This window comes from Ciconia boyciana, chromosome 3 (assembly GCF_034638445.1).
Source record: "Ciconia boyciana chromosome 3, ASM3463844v1, whole genome shotgun sequence".
Classification (NCBI taxonomy): Eukaryota; Metazoa; Chordata; class Aves; order Ciconiiformes; family Ciconiidae; genus Ciconia; species Ciconia boyciana.
Window position 1 is genome coordinate 84,525,769 of NC_132936.1, and position 14,680 is coordinate 84,540,448.

The 14,680-nt window shown below is 45.9% G+C and overlaps 1 long non-coding RNA gene across 2 annotated transcripts; it reads right to left on the reverse strand.

Annotated features, from left to right (window-relative positions):
• Nucleotides 1-6,772: 6,772 nt before the first annotated feature.
• Nucleotides 6,773-12,720, reverse strand: LOC140650103 (uncharacterized). 2 transcript variants are annotated; one of them, XR_012041851.1, is made up of 4 exons: nt 12,546-12,720; nt 8,749-8,831; nt 7,545-7,698; nt 6,773-7,437 (listed from the first exon to the last, which is right to left on the reverse strand). It is a non-coding gene; the product is annotated as an uncharacterized lncRNA (long non-coding RNA). The 2 variants fall into 2 exon arrangements; XR_012041852.1 differs by having other exon boundaries at nt 6,773-7,461.
• Between the last annotated feature and the right edge of the window lie 1,960 nt (nt 12,721-14,680).

Sequence of the window (14,680 nt, forward strand, 5' to 3'; positions counted from 1 at the left end):
CTAAGGGGTAGCCCTCATTAGCAATGTTATATGTCGGCCTCTTTATTAAAGGTGGGATAATTAAGTGTCTGCTCTTTCACATGTGTGATAATTGCATCCTGTGATGACACCAGTTGTCCATATTGCATCTTTATTCAGGAGCTATATCAATGACTTGCACATATGTGAAAACTGTGGAAGAAAAGTTGTCAGATAGGTTACAAATCCCAACAGACTCTGGATGGAGTCTGTGCATTTGAGACTAGGAAGCTGCTCTGTTGCTCTAGATTGCTGAGGTCGGTCCCGGCCCTTGGGAGATCAACAGATGTCTCATACAGGGTACTGCAAACAATCCCAACACCATTAGGGTTTATTCAGCTCTAGATCTATTCCCTGACTTTTTCTAACTGACGGAAGGAGATGGGATCATGATGTATCACAGCTTCTGCCACACAATCTCTGCCTCCATCCCCAGAACATCAGCAGCCATTACACTGATCCCTCAGAGTCCTTTTAATACGCCTTGCTGACGGCGCTGATGCTCTCTCACCTCACATCTGATCCCAGTGGTGCTCTCAACCATTTGCATCTGCTCTTTTCCTGGATGTGGTGAGGTAGTTTCTTTCCTTATCCAACAGTTCTTGTCAATACCCCATGTACCATGAATATGTTTGTTCTCGCCAAGCTCTCTACAATTTCCTCACTTGTAGCCGTTCAGTTGAACACTCTTTTAATGGTTGTTGAAGTTACTTCAGTCTTCAGAAAGGGGTAGGTTGTCTGGTTTCTTAGCATCCATACTGCTTATGTGACTTGTGGTAGCCCCTGACATTAGTTAAAGATGTCTTCCTTTTCCATTCCCTCTACTGCTCCAATTATTTTTTCCTTTTACGCTGTAGACACTCCTGGAGGCACAAGTTGTAAAGATGGAAATAGATGAAGGCAATTGTATGCCTGGAAGACATCCTCCCCTTCAAACACTTCTTGATATACCTCCTAACAGCTTCATTGCAGGGATGCTAGCGAATATTGGCAGCTCAGCACATTTGATATTTTTTTTAATTTGTTCTGCTTGCATTGCCTGCATGAATTGTTTGCTTCAAACTTAGAGCCCCTGTGTGGTGATGGATTCACTGGGTGCAGCTGAAAGCAGAGGATTTGGTGTTGCCAGCAGCACTGATTTGACTTGCCATTTACTCTGCCTAATGGCATGGGGTCATTGCATTGCTTTAATTCATCTTTGCATGGTTATAATTCCTTTCCGTCCCTGGCATAGCTCTAAGGAAGCCTTTGCAACCTAACACATTTAGTAATGTCCTACTGTCTCCCTAGCATTCATGCTCCTGACTAAGTGCTGCTGCTGTCTCTTGGCACACAGCTCAGAGTTTTATTTTTGCCCTTTTGCAGCATATTAACGTCATCGCTGTGCAAACTTTTCTATCCTGTGCACATTTTTCTCACAGCACCAAAGGTCTTCCCTGATGTTCTCTGCTTCATAGTTATGCATTTGCTTTTGATGTTATTTTATGCTTCTCAGTTCTGCCTTCTGAGCTAACTGTGTCCACCCCACCTATGCTCCGCTTTTGGCTGGGTGCTTTCGCAGCAGCTTTAGACACTCCTGTAGTTTACTAGCAGTGAAGACAGCTTTTCTTTCAGCAGTCTCATTGCACTTTTTTCCCACTTATGAATCTACCACTAAGTACGTCAGGTTTTAAGATTGCATACTCACATGAGTCAGCCATTTTCTGTGCAGTTTGGCAGCATACCAATCTATTGTTTCTCCAGCTTCTTGATTACGCAACTGTGGGGCAGATACCTTCTCTATGTGTCATTTTTCTGAGGAATGGAAATGCTTCTGAGACACTTCTAGCATTTTGCATGGGGTTCTTCCAGTCTGCAGTTGGTATACATCCAGATGCTGCAGAAACACGTGGGAGCCATCGCCCAGTAGAGCTAGCAGCGTGAATGGGCTTATTTTGGCTTCCTGTTTACCCAGCCCCATGGCAATGGGTTACATTTCCCATGTGACTCTAAGGAACGGCTAGCAGAGCTACTGCCGATACTTCCTCTTTCATTTTCTGCAGCTTTGGGACAGGAACTTGGTATGAACCCATGATGTCTTCTCTGTACGTCTGTGTTTTGGGAAAGTGTAGGGTTGTCTCTTTTTTTCCAGTCTTCATAGCTGCCTATGACACATGCCCACCTAATCTCTTTTGCTGCCATATGCAATGTCCACACCGGCACTGAATATGAACCCGGCACAGAGAACCAAGGAGCCAATGCTGGCTGCTGGTCCCTATCTTCTCCCCTTTCTCTCCTCCTCTGGGAGTGCTACAGCAGTAAGGAGGTCCCCTGCTTTCGAGCAGAGCTACCTCCTCTTCTGGAGCTCACACAGCCCATCCCAAAAGGAAATTGCCAGCTCTTCCTTTGTAGTGCTAGGGCAGGCTCTGAACAGTCAACCGGGGAAGAACTGCTGTAATGGAGACTGGGGATTTTGTACAGGAGTCAAAGCAAGAGACAGCTGTGCAGTCTGAAAGATGATCAGAAGATAAAATGGCAAAGGCTGAATTTCTAAAGACATTCTAATGCCAATTAGAAGTCTGAAATCTTTCTGGCTTGCCCTGCCCCAGAAATTCAGATCAAATAATGCACCGAGTTGTTCCCACAAAAGGAACTGGAAATTCAATAGGTCAGATTGTCAGCTAGAATAAGTCCACTGACTCCAGGGGAACTACTCCACTCTCTTGTCATCAGAGAACCTGGCCCCATGACCGTGAGCTGCAGATTTTCCACATGGCTGTTTCCTTGGGACTTGCATCATCGCCCTGCACAACAAGGAGAGTCCAAGGTCCCAGCGTAGGAGGATTTTTAAGGAAGCAAAGCAAGAGACCCAAAAAAAGCTCAAGTTCATGTTCTGCCTCCATAATACCACCTGGTTTAGTAGACTTGTGGATCGATATCTTCCCACACCCCCAGGTGCCACGTGATCGGTGCCAGATCTCAGTGCTGAGTCCTTCAACTCACGCCAGAAATGGAGGAAGTCAAGGACCCACAGAGCAGCTGTGCTACGGCTTTGCTTCTAGCCAGTCCCACCCCACCCATGATGCAATACTCGCAGGATCAGGGTACAGATAAAGAATGCCTTAAAAGCATTAGTTGCCCTCACTGCTGTCCCCTGACCTGCTGTTCATTAATATAGAAAGGAATATCTTGTATCTCAGTCTTACAGTGAGAACCCGAATCATAAAATAACATGTAGGATTTCTAGGATGAGCAACGCTAATGGAAATGAGTTTTAGAAATTCTTCCTGAAATTCCCAAAGCATGACATTCGCCCCTAGGCAGAGAGCCTGCAGACAGTTCTGTGCATCAATTAATAGGTGTTAAGTCACCCATTCAGCCTCACGTGAGCTGCTCCATCAGTGAGATTCAGCTAAAAATCACAGTTAGGAAGAATAATTTCAGTGCTGCTATGAAGAAGCATGATCATTACCTAACATACCTCTCCTTGCAAAGGCATGAATTCAATGATTTACTAGTTCTTTCCCATTACCGACTACTGTGATCTTATACGCTGTACATCGTATTAACAAAATAAGAGCTTTGGTGTGATCCCTTCCTGCCCCCTGCTGTCACCCTGAACCTTTTATGTGAGGACTGAAAATCTAAACTGTTTGTTTTAAAATTGTCAGGACAGCAGGGGGAAAAACTCTTAAAAATGAGCTACTAATTATTAATGTGAATGCTTTTCACATCCGTCTCCTGCTAACTATCTCAATGGAATGATTCAGTTGAACATCGCGCAGTGAGAAGATCCATTTGTCATACTTCTTTAATTTTTTATCCATTTGTAAAGCATCCCAAAACCTAGCCAGCAATAAAACAACAAAGAAATTGCCCAAGGCATCCTCTTAAAGAAGCAGTATGGGCTGGGTTCTTTTCTGCCACAGATTAGTCTAAATCGGTAGTTATTCCATGATGTCAGTGAAACTGAACTGCCAAAATGCAGAGGCGAATCTGGCCCTGTGATCTAATTCCGTGATGAAATTGCTAGTGTAAATAATGACTGTTGCTGTTCAGCTCTTCCCCCCCACTCCCCAAAGTGCTTTAATGAATAATGAATTTTATGAATAAGCTTTAATGAATGACTGAATACATTTTAACGGCCAAACTAATAAGATCGTAAGTTTGAGCGCTTTCCTTCACGCTTTCCTCTCCTCCTGTAGCCCTGCTGCCTTCCTTTGCTTCCTTGAACCAGGGAATTGCCCCTTTAAACTACCCGTCAATCACACATACAATTACCACATCCCAGCAGGGATTATCAAACTGCAAAAGTGGCCAGTTTTTAATTCCAGGAAAGACATTCCATATTTGTTTTAAACATCTAACTTATGTTCCAAAATGCAAGTGCTGAAACAGAACAAACCTTTAAGCATTTATTCCTTCCTTCCCCCCCGCCCTGAGATTAAAATCCATTCATTTCAATCAAGTCATTCAGAGGAAGGCTGTAAAATGAATGACATAATTAGCCACTTAATATAGTGCATATGGAATTTTAATTCCAGCTGAAAATCAGAGAGGCTTTTCTAAAGCTGTTCACTGGCAAAAAAAATAGTGGTATTTGAAGACAGCCAACACTTTTCAGTTTAGTGCTACTCTTTTGTTTGGGCTCCCTAGTACTCTAAGCATTACCGACTAAACCTTCTTACTTCCATCAGAAGGGGGCAAATATACCATTACAGACAGAAGAAGTCAGGAAGACAGTGTGACTAAGGACCCAGTTTTGCCAGGTTACAGTGTAATCACAGAGAACAAAGTGACTGCTCGTTTTACTGAATAATATGGGAACCAGTTTGGGGACAGTTTTCCAAAATGTCTTCCAAGTGGCTCAAGCACAACATTAAAAAATGCAGGCACCGCCAATCAGTCCATACTTCTGATAATACTTAGTCATGCACCCAAAGTCATATGAATAACATGTATCTGATCCAGCAGCAGTTTTAACCAAACACCTTCTGACCAAAGCACTGGGATTTTATGGGTGCAGCTTAAAAATTAATCAAAATAAACAAATAAAACACCCCTTACAGGACAGCTAGAAGGCAGCTGGGCAGTTTGCTATCTGATGAACTTGACTGTCTCTGTAACCAGTCCATCCTGTTCAATCCTGCTGGCCACCCATTTCTGTCCTGCTTGTATTGACATATTCTGCAGGCTTTTAACCACCCAGGTAACACTAAAAGATGACCCATTAGCCAGTTAGATTAAACAAGAGACACTAAACAGCAGGTAATAGCCAAAGGGTAGGGAATGGGAACAAGTCAACATTACTCAAGGGGTTAGCAAGATGTTCCAAAGTGTAATCTCAGTGTTCAATTCCTTGAGTAAATATACAGTCAACCCCCATTTGCACAAGCCTTGATCACATGAAGTAATCATTTCTGGGGAAAAAAGCCACATTCCACCAGTGTGGATTTTGTGTAACGAAATACTCTGCCCCACACGTGCTCCTCCCAGGCTTTGGGAGCGATTTCATTTATCTGCATTACTTTCACTGCCCGCTGATTGCTCTCATATGCCCATACCACAGGGAATGCAGCAGGAAGTGCAATGGTTCTGCTATGAAAAAAAGGCCCAAGAAAACACTGCAGACAGAGGGAAAGGTTAAAAAAGCATGTGTTTAAAGTGTTGAAATCCCCTGGCATTGATCTACACCCCAGATTACCTCAATTGTACTCTTTTATTTCTTTTTTGTTTTGTTTTGTTCTTTTTGTGCAAACCAAAACAACCATATTAAAAATGTGCTTACCAGTCTTATAAATCTGTATTCTTTATGTTCTTTTTGTTTGTTTGTTTGGGTTTTTTTGCAAGGATTGAACTGAACTTTCTAAACCTGATTTGCTCTTTATACTTCGTGTTGCATGTGGGAGTTTTTTTCTTATTTTGTTCTGAGAGAGGGGGTGAGGAGGAGCTTCCTGATCCAGACTAGTGGAAACCTTTAAGGGTTCCCCTCGTACCACATCATGTCAATTCCATGCACTTTACCAGTTGCATAACTCCAGTCACTGCAACATTATTCTCAGCCTAATCTGGCATACCCCGTCGATGGGGAAAAAATTAAAAGTGAACCTGCTCAACAAAGCAGCAGAAGGCCTTTGTGGAGATCTGCAGCGTCTAAACACTAAAGGTCATGGAGCCATTTTCCTGAAGAATTGTCCGAGTAGAACAAAAGGAGTGCAAAGTTTTGTATCACAGCTGGCACACACAAAATGGAAGGTGTGCACCAAAATTTTGGCTTTTTCTTCCATGTCCCATAGGCCGTATGAATCAACAGGGTGGGTGGCTCTCTGGGGGAGAGGTGCGGACCTTGCAACACCACTGGAAGCCCCTTCCCAGGACACTGGGAAGGACCTAAGCAGGAGCTTAGGCCAGCAGCTAAGAGTCACATCCCAATCTTTCACTCTGATTGCCACACAGGATTGATTGGGAAAGAGAAGGGAACAGTCCAGTTTTTCCAGTATTCCAGCTCTCGGCCTCTTGGGGACTGGGTGCTGAGGCAAGAGCCACTGCTCTGATGCTTTGCGTAACCAGGCTGATGGCCTCGTGCGCCGATGCTCCGTTAACCTCTGGAGCCCCACAGCCTCTCACCTTGCAGGTCTCCAGTATGGTCCTCAGACCTCAAAGTGAAATGAGGTCAAAGTGAAATCAGGAATAAATGTCAGACCTCAATGTGAAATGCAAACATTTTATTTTTAGATGTTTATAAAGGTCCCATCACAACATCCCTGGCCTCATATAATAATCAATAAAATACACCAGCAAAAGCCTGCAGGCAGTTAAGAAGTCTCACTGCGGAGTTAAATTGTTCAAGACCTCCAAAATCATCCTTTCCAGCCTGAGCCAACACAGAGCCTGGCATCGTGCTCTGACAGTCAGCATATTTGGAAGTAAATGAGGGACCCGCCACCAATGCCTGGCAGTCTTGGAAGTGTAATGTTACAAAGACTTATAAAAATGCATCTCAGAGTGTCTTGCTTCCATGCACCACTTTTTTTTCCTTTAATTATTTGATGTTTTAAACTGCGGGAAACAGCCCCCTGCCCTTGGAACAAGAGCAACTGTGTCACAGAGATCATGGTCCCTTTAAAGTTCATGTGGTTACAACATTGATGTCCCACTTCTGTCACTAACTGTGTCACTGCGCATCTGGTCTGGTCGTGTCTGCTTTCTGCGTGCCCTTTCCGGCTTAGGGATCACCTTGAGAAGATGTTGCCCTCCATCCAGCGGCTGGTGAGCAGCCATGGTGGCACCTGTCCAACGGAGGGAACTGATGAGCCATCGTGTTTCCCCATCCAACACCAGCAGGGCCCTGGCTTGATTGTCCCCTTGAAAATGCTGTGTCCAGATGGAAATTCCCACTTGGAGAAAACTCTCCAAAATGCATGTATCCATAGGACGTTACTGGGCAAAAACAAGAAGAGGAGTCTGATTATGTCTCTAAAGCCTGCCTCCGCACCAATTTGACTTCAGGCCTCGTTATTCCTGTTGTACACACTGCAATAGCTTACCACTGTCAACAGGAGGATTTATCAGGGCGGCCGAGTGCTGACTGACTCAGCATGGTTGGAGCTTAAGAACTCCACGAGGATGGACGGACAGAAGTCGGCATGGAGGAGAGCGTCACCAGTGTTCAGCTCGACATGGCTGCAGGGGGAAGCTCTTCTACAAAATACAGTACAGCATGAGGCAAATTTAAACTCCTTTTCCCAGCTACAACCTCTCCATCATTCTGGACAAAGACTGGAGGCTGCTTCAGCCTGACTGGTGTTTAATACTCCCTGGCCCACTCTGTGAGATGCAAGAGACATGCACCATGGCAACCATCAAGCTTCAACACGCTGCTTTCCCACAGTATTGAATTTTGAACTACACCTTTGCACCACGCTCCCTGAGTGGGTTAGACCCACAGACCTTCTCTGCTCCCCTCCGTATTACAGACCCACAGCAATCTCCTAGTCTCCCTGCTCAAGACGTCAACAAATAAAAAAACTTGTGGCATGTCTTCCACAATACACACGCTTCTCATAATGGCAGGTGTAGAGAAAAGCTGTAGAAAAGGAGGATGAGGTACTCTCTGCATACTGCCTAGCTGGGAGGACGCTATTTCTGCATATTTTCCTGGGTTGCCATTTCAAACATGATGCTTTGAGTGGGATTTGTCTCACCCTGCTTTAGATATCTACATCTAAGCCAGTCACCTTTCATATTCAATGAAGAGAAATAGGCAAGTCTGGGGTGTGAATCATCTGATTTACTTTATACGTCTCCTTTAGACTAAGATGAATCACACCCCAGAAGTGCTTATTTTTCTCCATTGGCTATAAAGGGAATCAAGATGAATACTCAGATACAGACATCCACATTTGGTCAGATGACTCTTACCCTGCACCTTCTGGGAAACAGCTTCAGGTAACGTCCTCTGCACGGGCAATCACTACCTTGCCTCTGTCTGTCACTTACCTGTGCCATAGCCTAAAACCAGGACAGTTGTTCACTCATGCTTCCACCCCGAAACCAGCACAGTTGTTCACTCATGCTCCCACCCCAAAATCTACCACACGCCCAAAGCCAGCACAGAGATCTGAACACCAGTCTTCACTAGAAGAATCTACAGAAACTAATAGGGGAAATAACTGGAAAATGTATTGCTATATTGAAGGAAACCCCAGAATGGAAGGGTAGAATTGGAGTAACATGCATGGAAGGAATTACCATTATCACCATAGAAGATGGGATCCCATTAAAAACACTCAGTTCAGGGTGGGGGCTGGGGGGCATCCTCATTTCCATTGGAACTGTAACACCAGGGACAACAAAAAAAGAAGAGTTATCAACTATCAGCAGCTTTTGAATTTTTCACAAAACCCAAGAAAAAAGGAAAAGGAAGTATCCATTCGGAGAACTCCTGCCATGTCAACCAGTGATCAATGGCCTGTCTCCCTTCGGCAGACACCCATTTCAGTCCATAGCCGTCAGCAGCCTGTGCATTCTGCTGAAATCTAGCCCTGGTTCAGCTATATCCGCCCTACATTTGTAAGGTATTCTTATTTACCTGCTTTTGTTTGTATCAGCAGCCATGTGCTGCTCATATTTATCGCGGGCAGGCTGGTTGAAAGATTTCATTGAGGACCAGCTCATCTCATGAACGCGACACACAGCACATGCTGTGGTTTTTCAGTGAAATCAGTTAGAAACATTACCTTGCTTGGGATACATTCATTACCCACAATGCTGTTTCCTTGACCCCTCAGGGTGTTTTCACAGACATCCTTTGTGAATGTCCTTAAGGTTCAGAAATCTCCCTGCCTCCCGTTCCCATCCATGCCCTCAAGAGCACTCATTTGCCAACAGAGGTGTCCAAAAATACAGCATACACTTCTCACATGAGGCACGTACTAGTCAGAAATAACTAGTGTTTCCATTCGGCATGGCTATCTACCCTTTGGTCTTCCAAGCATTCACTATGCCCACATTCTGCAGCTACGCAAGGGAACATTCATTTGCTCCTTTTCCTGGCCCAAGTCTCCAGCCAGAGATTTCCTAAGGGGCACAGGAGGACAAGCTGGGTTTCTGCGACTGACAGACAGTCATAGCACTGTTGATAACCATTAGCACAGACCTATAAAACGTCCAGGGCAAACATGAGTTTTGGTTAAAAACAAACAAAAAAGATTTTTGTAATGTTGATGAAGTATTAAAAGATTGTTTTATTTTTACAAAGACAATTAAAAACATCTGGAATCTCAAATAAGTCTCTGTACATGCTGTTTTAACTCAAGTTCCCTGATATTCATGGAATTTCCCCTGCACTTCACTCTGAGCGGAGCTGAGGTGAACCAGGCTTCTTTCCTGCGGTAGAAGAAACAGCTGGACACAGAACTTCTGCTTTGCATGGACAAACACAGTTAGCTTACGAGCCGTTTTTAAAGGGAACATTTGGCTGAGCAGCCATCCCCCAAAACAGGCCTGAGTTTCTAAATGCCCTGGCATCACGAAAGGATGTGTGATAACCTTCTTCACGGGCCTGGCGTAGTTCACCTATGCTACCATAGTGCCTGTCACCCTCTCGCTGCAACTTATGAGTTGACTCACCCGTAGATGACTCATTTCAAACTATACTCTGAAAACAAAAGGCAATATGCTCCGTGCTGGGTCTCCAGATATGCTAGTTACTGCCAGTGCTATTACTTTCTCTTCCATGAGAGAGGGAGACAGGTGAAGCGGAGGCAATGGTGTCCTTCAGATTGCAACGTGAGGACCTCTGCTAACCATCAGAAAGCCACACCTTCCTAACTCAGTATTTTCTTGGGCTACCTCTGACTTTCTCTGCTTACAGCAGCAGGAAGTTGCACCATATGACACCTGCCCAGAATATTGAGCATTTGGCTTAAAAAGCACAAAGTAATGGGGAAACGATGACTAACAGTAAGTCACCATGGAATCCAGTCCCCAGGAGAGTACCTGCAGACAGCCTAGGAAATTGGTATGGATGTATATTAGCTTGCCAGACTTGCATCCAGGGCTAATTTAATGGAGTACTGCTGCAGCACAAATAGAGGCAGGGATATTGCCCAGTCCTCCAGTGACCAGTTTCAGTGAGCTGTTTCAGACCATCCTGGATCAAAACTACTCCAGCTAAGTTGGCATGCTTAGATCAGGTGAAAGAACATGATGTGACAAATCTATGCCAACCTCTGAGGATTGCTTGCTTCAGACAGTCAGATTTAAAAGCTGGTCAGCACAGCCCCTGAAGCCTTTCATTTTGGTATCACGCATGGAAAGAGGACATAAAAAGTGCAACTTCTGTGGAGCTTTGTACATTGCTGTCAGTGCTGTGAGGGTACTCCTGTGTCCACTGAGGTCGGTGGCAAGGTTCCCGCTGCCTTCTCTAGGCGCACGGACAGGGAGTGTTGAACTGCACCCAGAGACAGGGAGGAAGCACAACTTGGAAAGCTGATAGGATGTGCAGAGCTCAAGGGCAAGCTGGCACCCACCTCCTACAGCTGCAGCTACTCGGTGACTGTAAGCGGTAGTCTTGTGCAACAGAAGTTTCAGGGATTCAGATATCACTGGGATATACAAAGCCTCGCTCTCAGCGGTACAAAAGACCCCAACTTGCAGCTTTCTGGGACTAGGAGGCAGTTCATTCAGAGCACCATAAAAATTCAAACCTATTCAAGAGCTGACCTTCATTCGACTATCTATTTGAATAATGACACAAGCAGTCAGGATAGAGCAATTGTGTTTTCAAGGCTCTGTTTCTGAAGGTTTTGCCACGTATTTAACTTTACCTCAGAAAACACCCTTTGCAGCAGACAGGAGTCTTGTGTTATATATAGAAGTGCATGATAGCGATAGACAGAGAGGAGCCACAGGGCTGACAATCAGGAAGGGCCGGGGCTTTGAAGGAAGATTTGGGGCTCATCTCACTTGGTGAGAAATCTGGGGTCTATAGCAGGTGAATGGAGGGAAGGAGGTGATCTTGGGAGGGATGAGTTACAAGCTCTGTCTCAGAGAAGGAACCTTTTCACTTCTCCTTGCCCTCCCCGTGCTGCTGGCCCTGCTGTGGGGGCTTCTTCTCCCCCAGTGAGACCTACAGCACAGAGGCAGTGTCCCTCAAGAAGGCGACCACAGCCCTGCGCTGGCCTCTGCAGCAGCCAGAAGGCAACAGCAGCTACAGCTGGGGTCAGTCCTGCCTCTGGCATCTGTGTTCACAGTATCAAGCCCAGCTGCTCAGCCGGGGCCTTGCTCCTCTCTCTTGCCAGGCTGGTAACCTACGGCCAAACGCCCCTCGATTTGGAAGGCGGTACTCTCCACCTGCCTCCAGCTTATGACCCTGTCCCAGCTTTGGATTACCCCCGTGAGCCACATTTTTTCCACCTCCCTCTTCCAGCCTCCCCAGCAGAGCGGCAGCACGAGGACGAGGGTAGAACAAACACCCGTCACTCTCTGGCTCCGACCTCGATGAGCAGCAGGCTCTGGGGAAGCTGGGGTGCAGACCAAGCAGCTGAGCAATGTTTATCTCCACGTGGGATTGAGGTGTCACAGGGCTCGGGGGAAAGCCAGTTCTCCCGGCACCCCGAGATAGCGGAGGGCAAGGTTACTCCTCCCTAGGGCTGCCTGCCTCTGTGTTCAGCCTTATAGTAGGTGCCTCATGTTCTCCCACTGAACTGAGTCACCGGCTGCCTGTCTGTCGAGGGTAAAGCTGGCCATGCCAGTTGGAGACCAGCCAGGTGGCAACCATAAGGACAAACAGGCAGAGGGCTTAGGCAGGAGCGTCGGTCCCCCTCGTAAATGTACGCACATGGGCGTATGCAAAAGCTCAACCTGAAGGGCTTGGTAGTTTCCTTGCTGCTAACGCAGGTTGCCAAATCAGGGTGCTCAGAAAGCCCTCTCCTGCCCTGCAGCACTGGCCGAGCTGCAGGCAGGGACCTCCTGCCTCCGCTTGGACCCCGGCGAGCACCTCCCTGCCCCGCGGTGCTGCCTGCCCATTTCAGGCGTACGGATACCTTCTGCCGCCTAAGGAAACAGCTCTCCGTGGGGTGCTACGCAGGAGGCAAATTCCACCGCCGGGGTCAAATTCCTCAAGCAAGGAATCTGGAAGTCCTTCAATACTGGATAAAGACTGCAAAATAACAGAGCTCGCAGTCCCCTCGGCAGAACTGAGTTTTCACCAGCAGAGCTGCTTTCTCATCTGGCGCTCTTGGTCAGTGGGATTGCGTGAAATGCCTATGACAATGATAAATTATCATGAACGCTTAGTAGCGCTCCTTGACCGAAATTGAGTTACTCACAAAGTGATTTCTTAGAACGACTCCTTTGCTTGCTCTTCCCCAACTATTAAATTACAAGTCTGTGATTAATTACTACAGCAACTGCACGGCGAACTTAAAACTGTCACCTAAGAACAAAAGGTCTTTTTCTTTTAGACAGGGGATGTTTACTTTCAGCTGAAAGGGCACATGCTCAAATTTGGTCAAGTGTACCTTACTTGCATTTTAATTCTTCAACTTGAAAATAGCAGCTGGCTGCATGGAGAAGCAGAAAGGTGAAAATGTCATTGGATAAAACCTCCGACTGTTTCTCACAACTGGCACTAACAAATGGTTTCCGGAAGCTAGAGGTCACTGCACACCACAGTCCTCCAGCTCTCAGGCAGTAACCTGAAGTTATTGTGTGTAACTGGAATTCCTAAAGCAAGGTCAGATAGTTTATCCCCAATGTTAGCAAATTCCAACAACTAATCTAACACAGACGCTTTCATTCCCTCCAGTGGGATGCTTCGGAGGCAAAGGAGGAGTGGTTTTGAACAGGGCTGCTGCTTCCTCAGTGCATACAAACAGCAATCACGCTGCAGATGGGCTTTTTGCTTCACCCAGATCTGACTGCAACTGCTGTGACCCTCCCCCAAGAGGTACTAAGCCTGATCTACATAGGTGTATAATTTTTTAATGCATAGGGCAGCGGGAGACACTAGCTATTCTGTCACCTAAGTGTTTTTGGAAGAGGAAAAAGAGCTATTCAGCATTAAAGATTCAGGAATGTCTGTTGACATATTAAGGAAACAACCTCGGGGGACAGCTGACACGGCTCCAAGAAGCATTACCAAGGGAACAGTGACGCAAATGTCTTCCATTTTTACAGGCTGGCAGCTCGCCAGGTTCCCTCGCCTGATGGCTGATGTAATGCTAATCCCTATCTGGGTTAGCGCTCAGATATCAACCACAGCAGCTCACTCTGCTGCAATCAATATAGCACACTTTTTATAGAAGAGCGTATTAAAAAAATTCTGCTCTAATTTACTAGGAATATGTACAGTAGAGTAATAGCAGGGGAGATCTAATGGCTAGCCTGGAGCTCACCCAGCGCGTGCTTGTGCAAGCGTGCACGTGTGTGCGCAGGCTTGTACACAAACCCATCTACACCTTGAAAAATGGCAAGTCCAGGCGAGGGCCACACATTGAGAAAGGGCTGGCTGTGCATCACGTACAAGAAGAGCCTTCCAATTCCTTTATTAAGTGATGTACCAGCAGAAGAAAACAAGCAAAATGGGACTGGAAAATAAAATGGGCTATCAGTTATAGCATGGAATAAAATGGGGTTTTATGTAATAATGATGACATTTTGTACTTCTGTGAGTACCAGAGGGCTCTGTGGGGATTAACGAAGCCTCACAGCAGCTCTACAGGGTAGGCAGCACCGAGGCAGGGTGAAGGACTGGCAGCGCATCACTAGTGGTCAAAACCCATCAGCCCCACAGCCAGTGTGTCAATTCCATAGCGGACACCAACACCAGTACCTTCAGACAAGGCACGAGCAGGAGAGGAATCCAGGGATCCTGAATTACCATGTAATTATCTGAGTAGTCATTTGGCTTGCTCATAAGAGACGGACTTTGAAAACCCGAGTAACCTCCAGTGAATATAGTCCTGGCTTTACAGCTTCTACCATGGAAAGCCCTCCCAGTGCTTAACTGCACCCTAAAACCAGTCTAGAGCACTGGTTTGCTATTAAGTGGATCATCACCCTACCTCCTGCAAGCGATAACCCCACACCAGTTTATTTCACAGGATACTGGTGTCATAACTGTGAAAATGTCTATGCGTGTTCTTGCACCAGATAAAATTTTGAGATAAACTCTGTG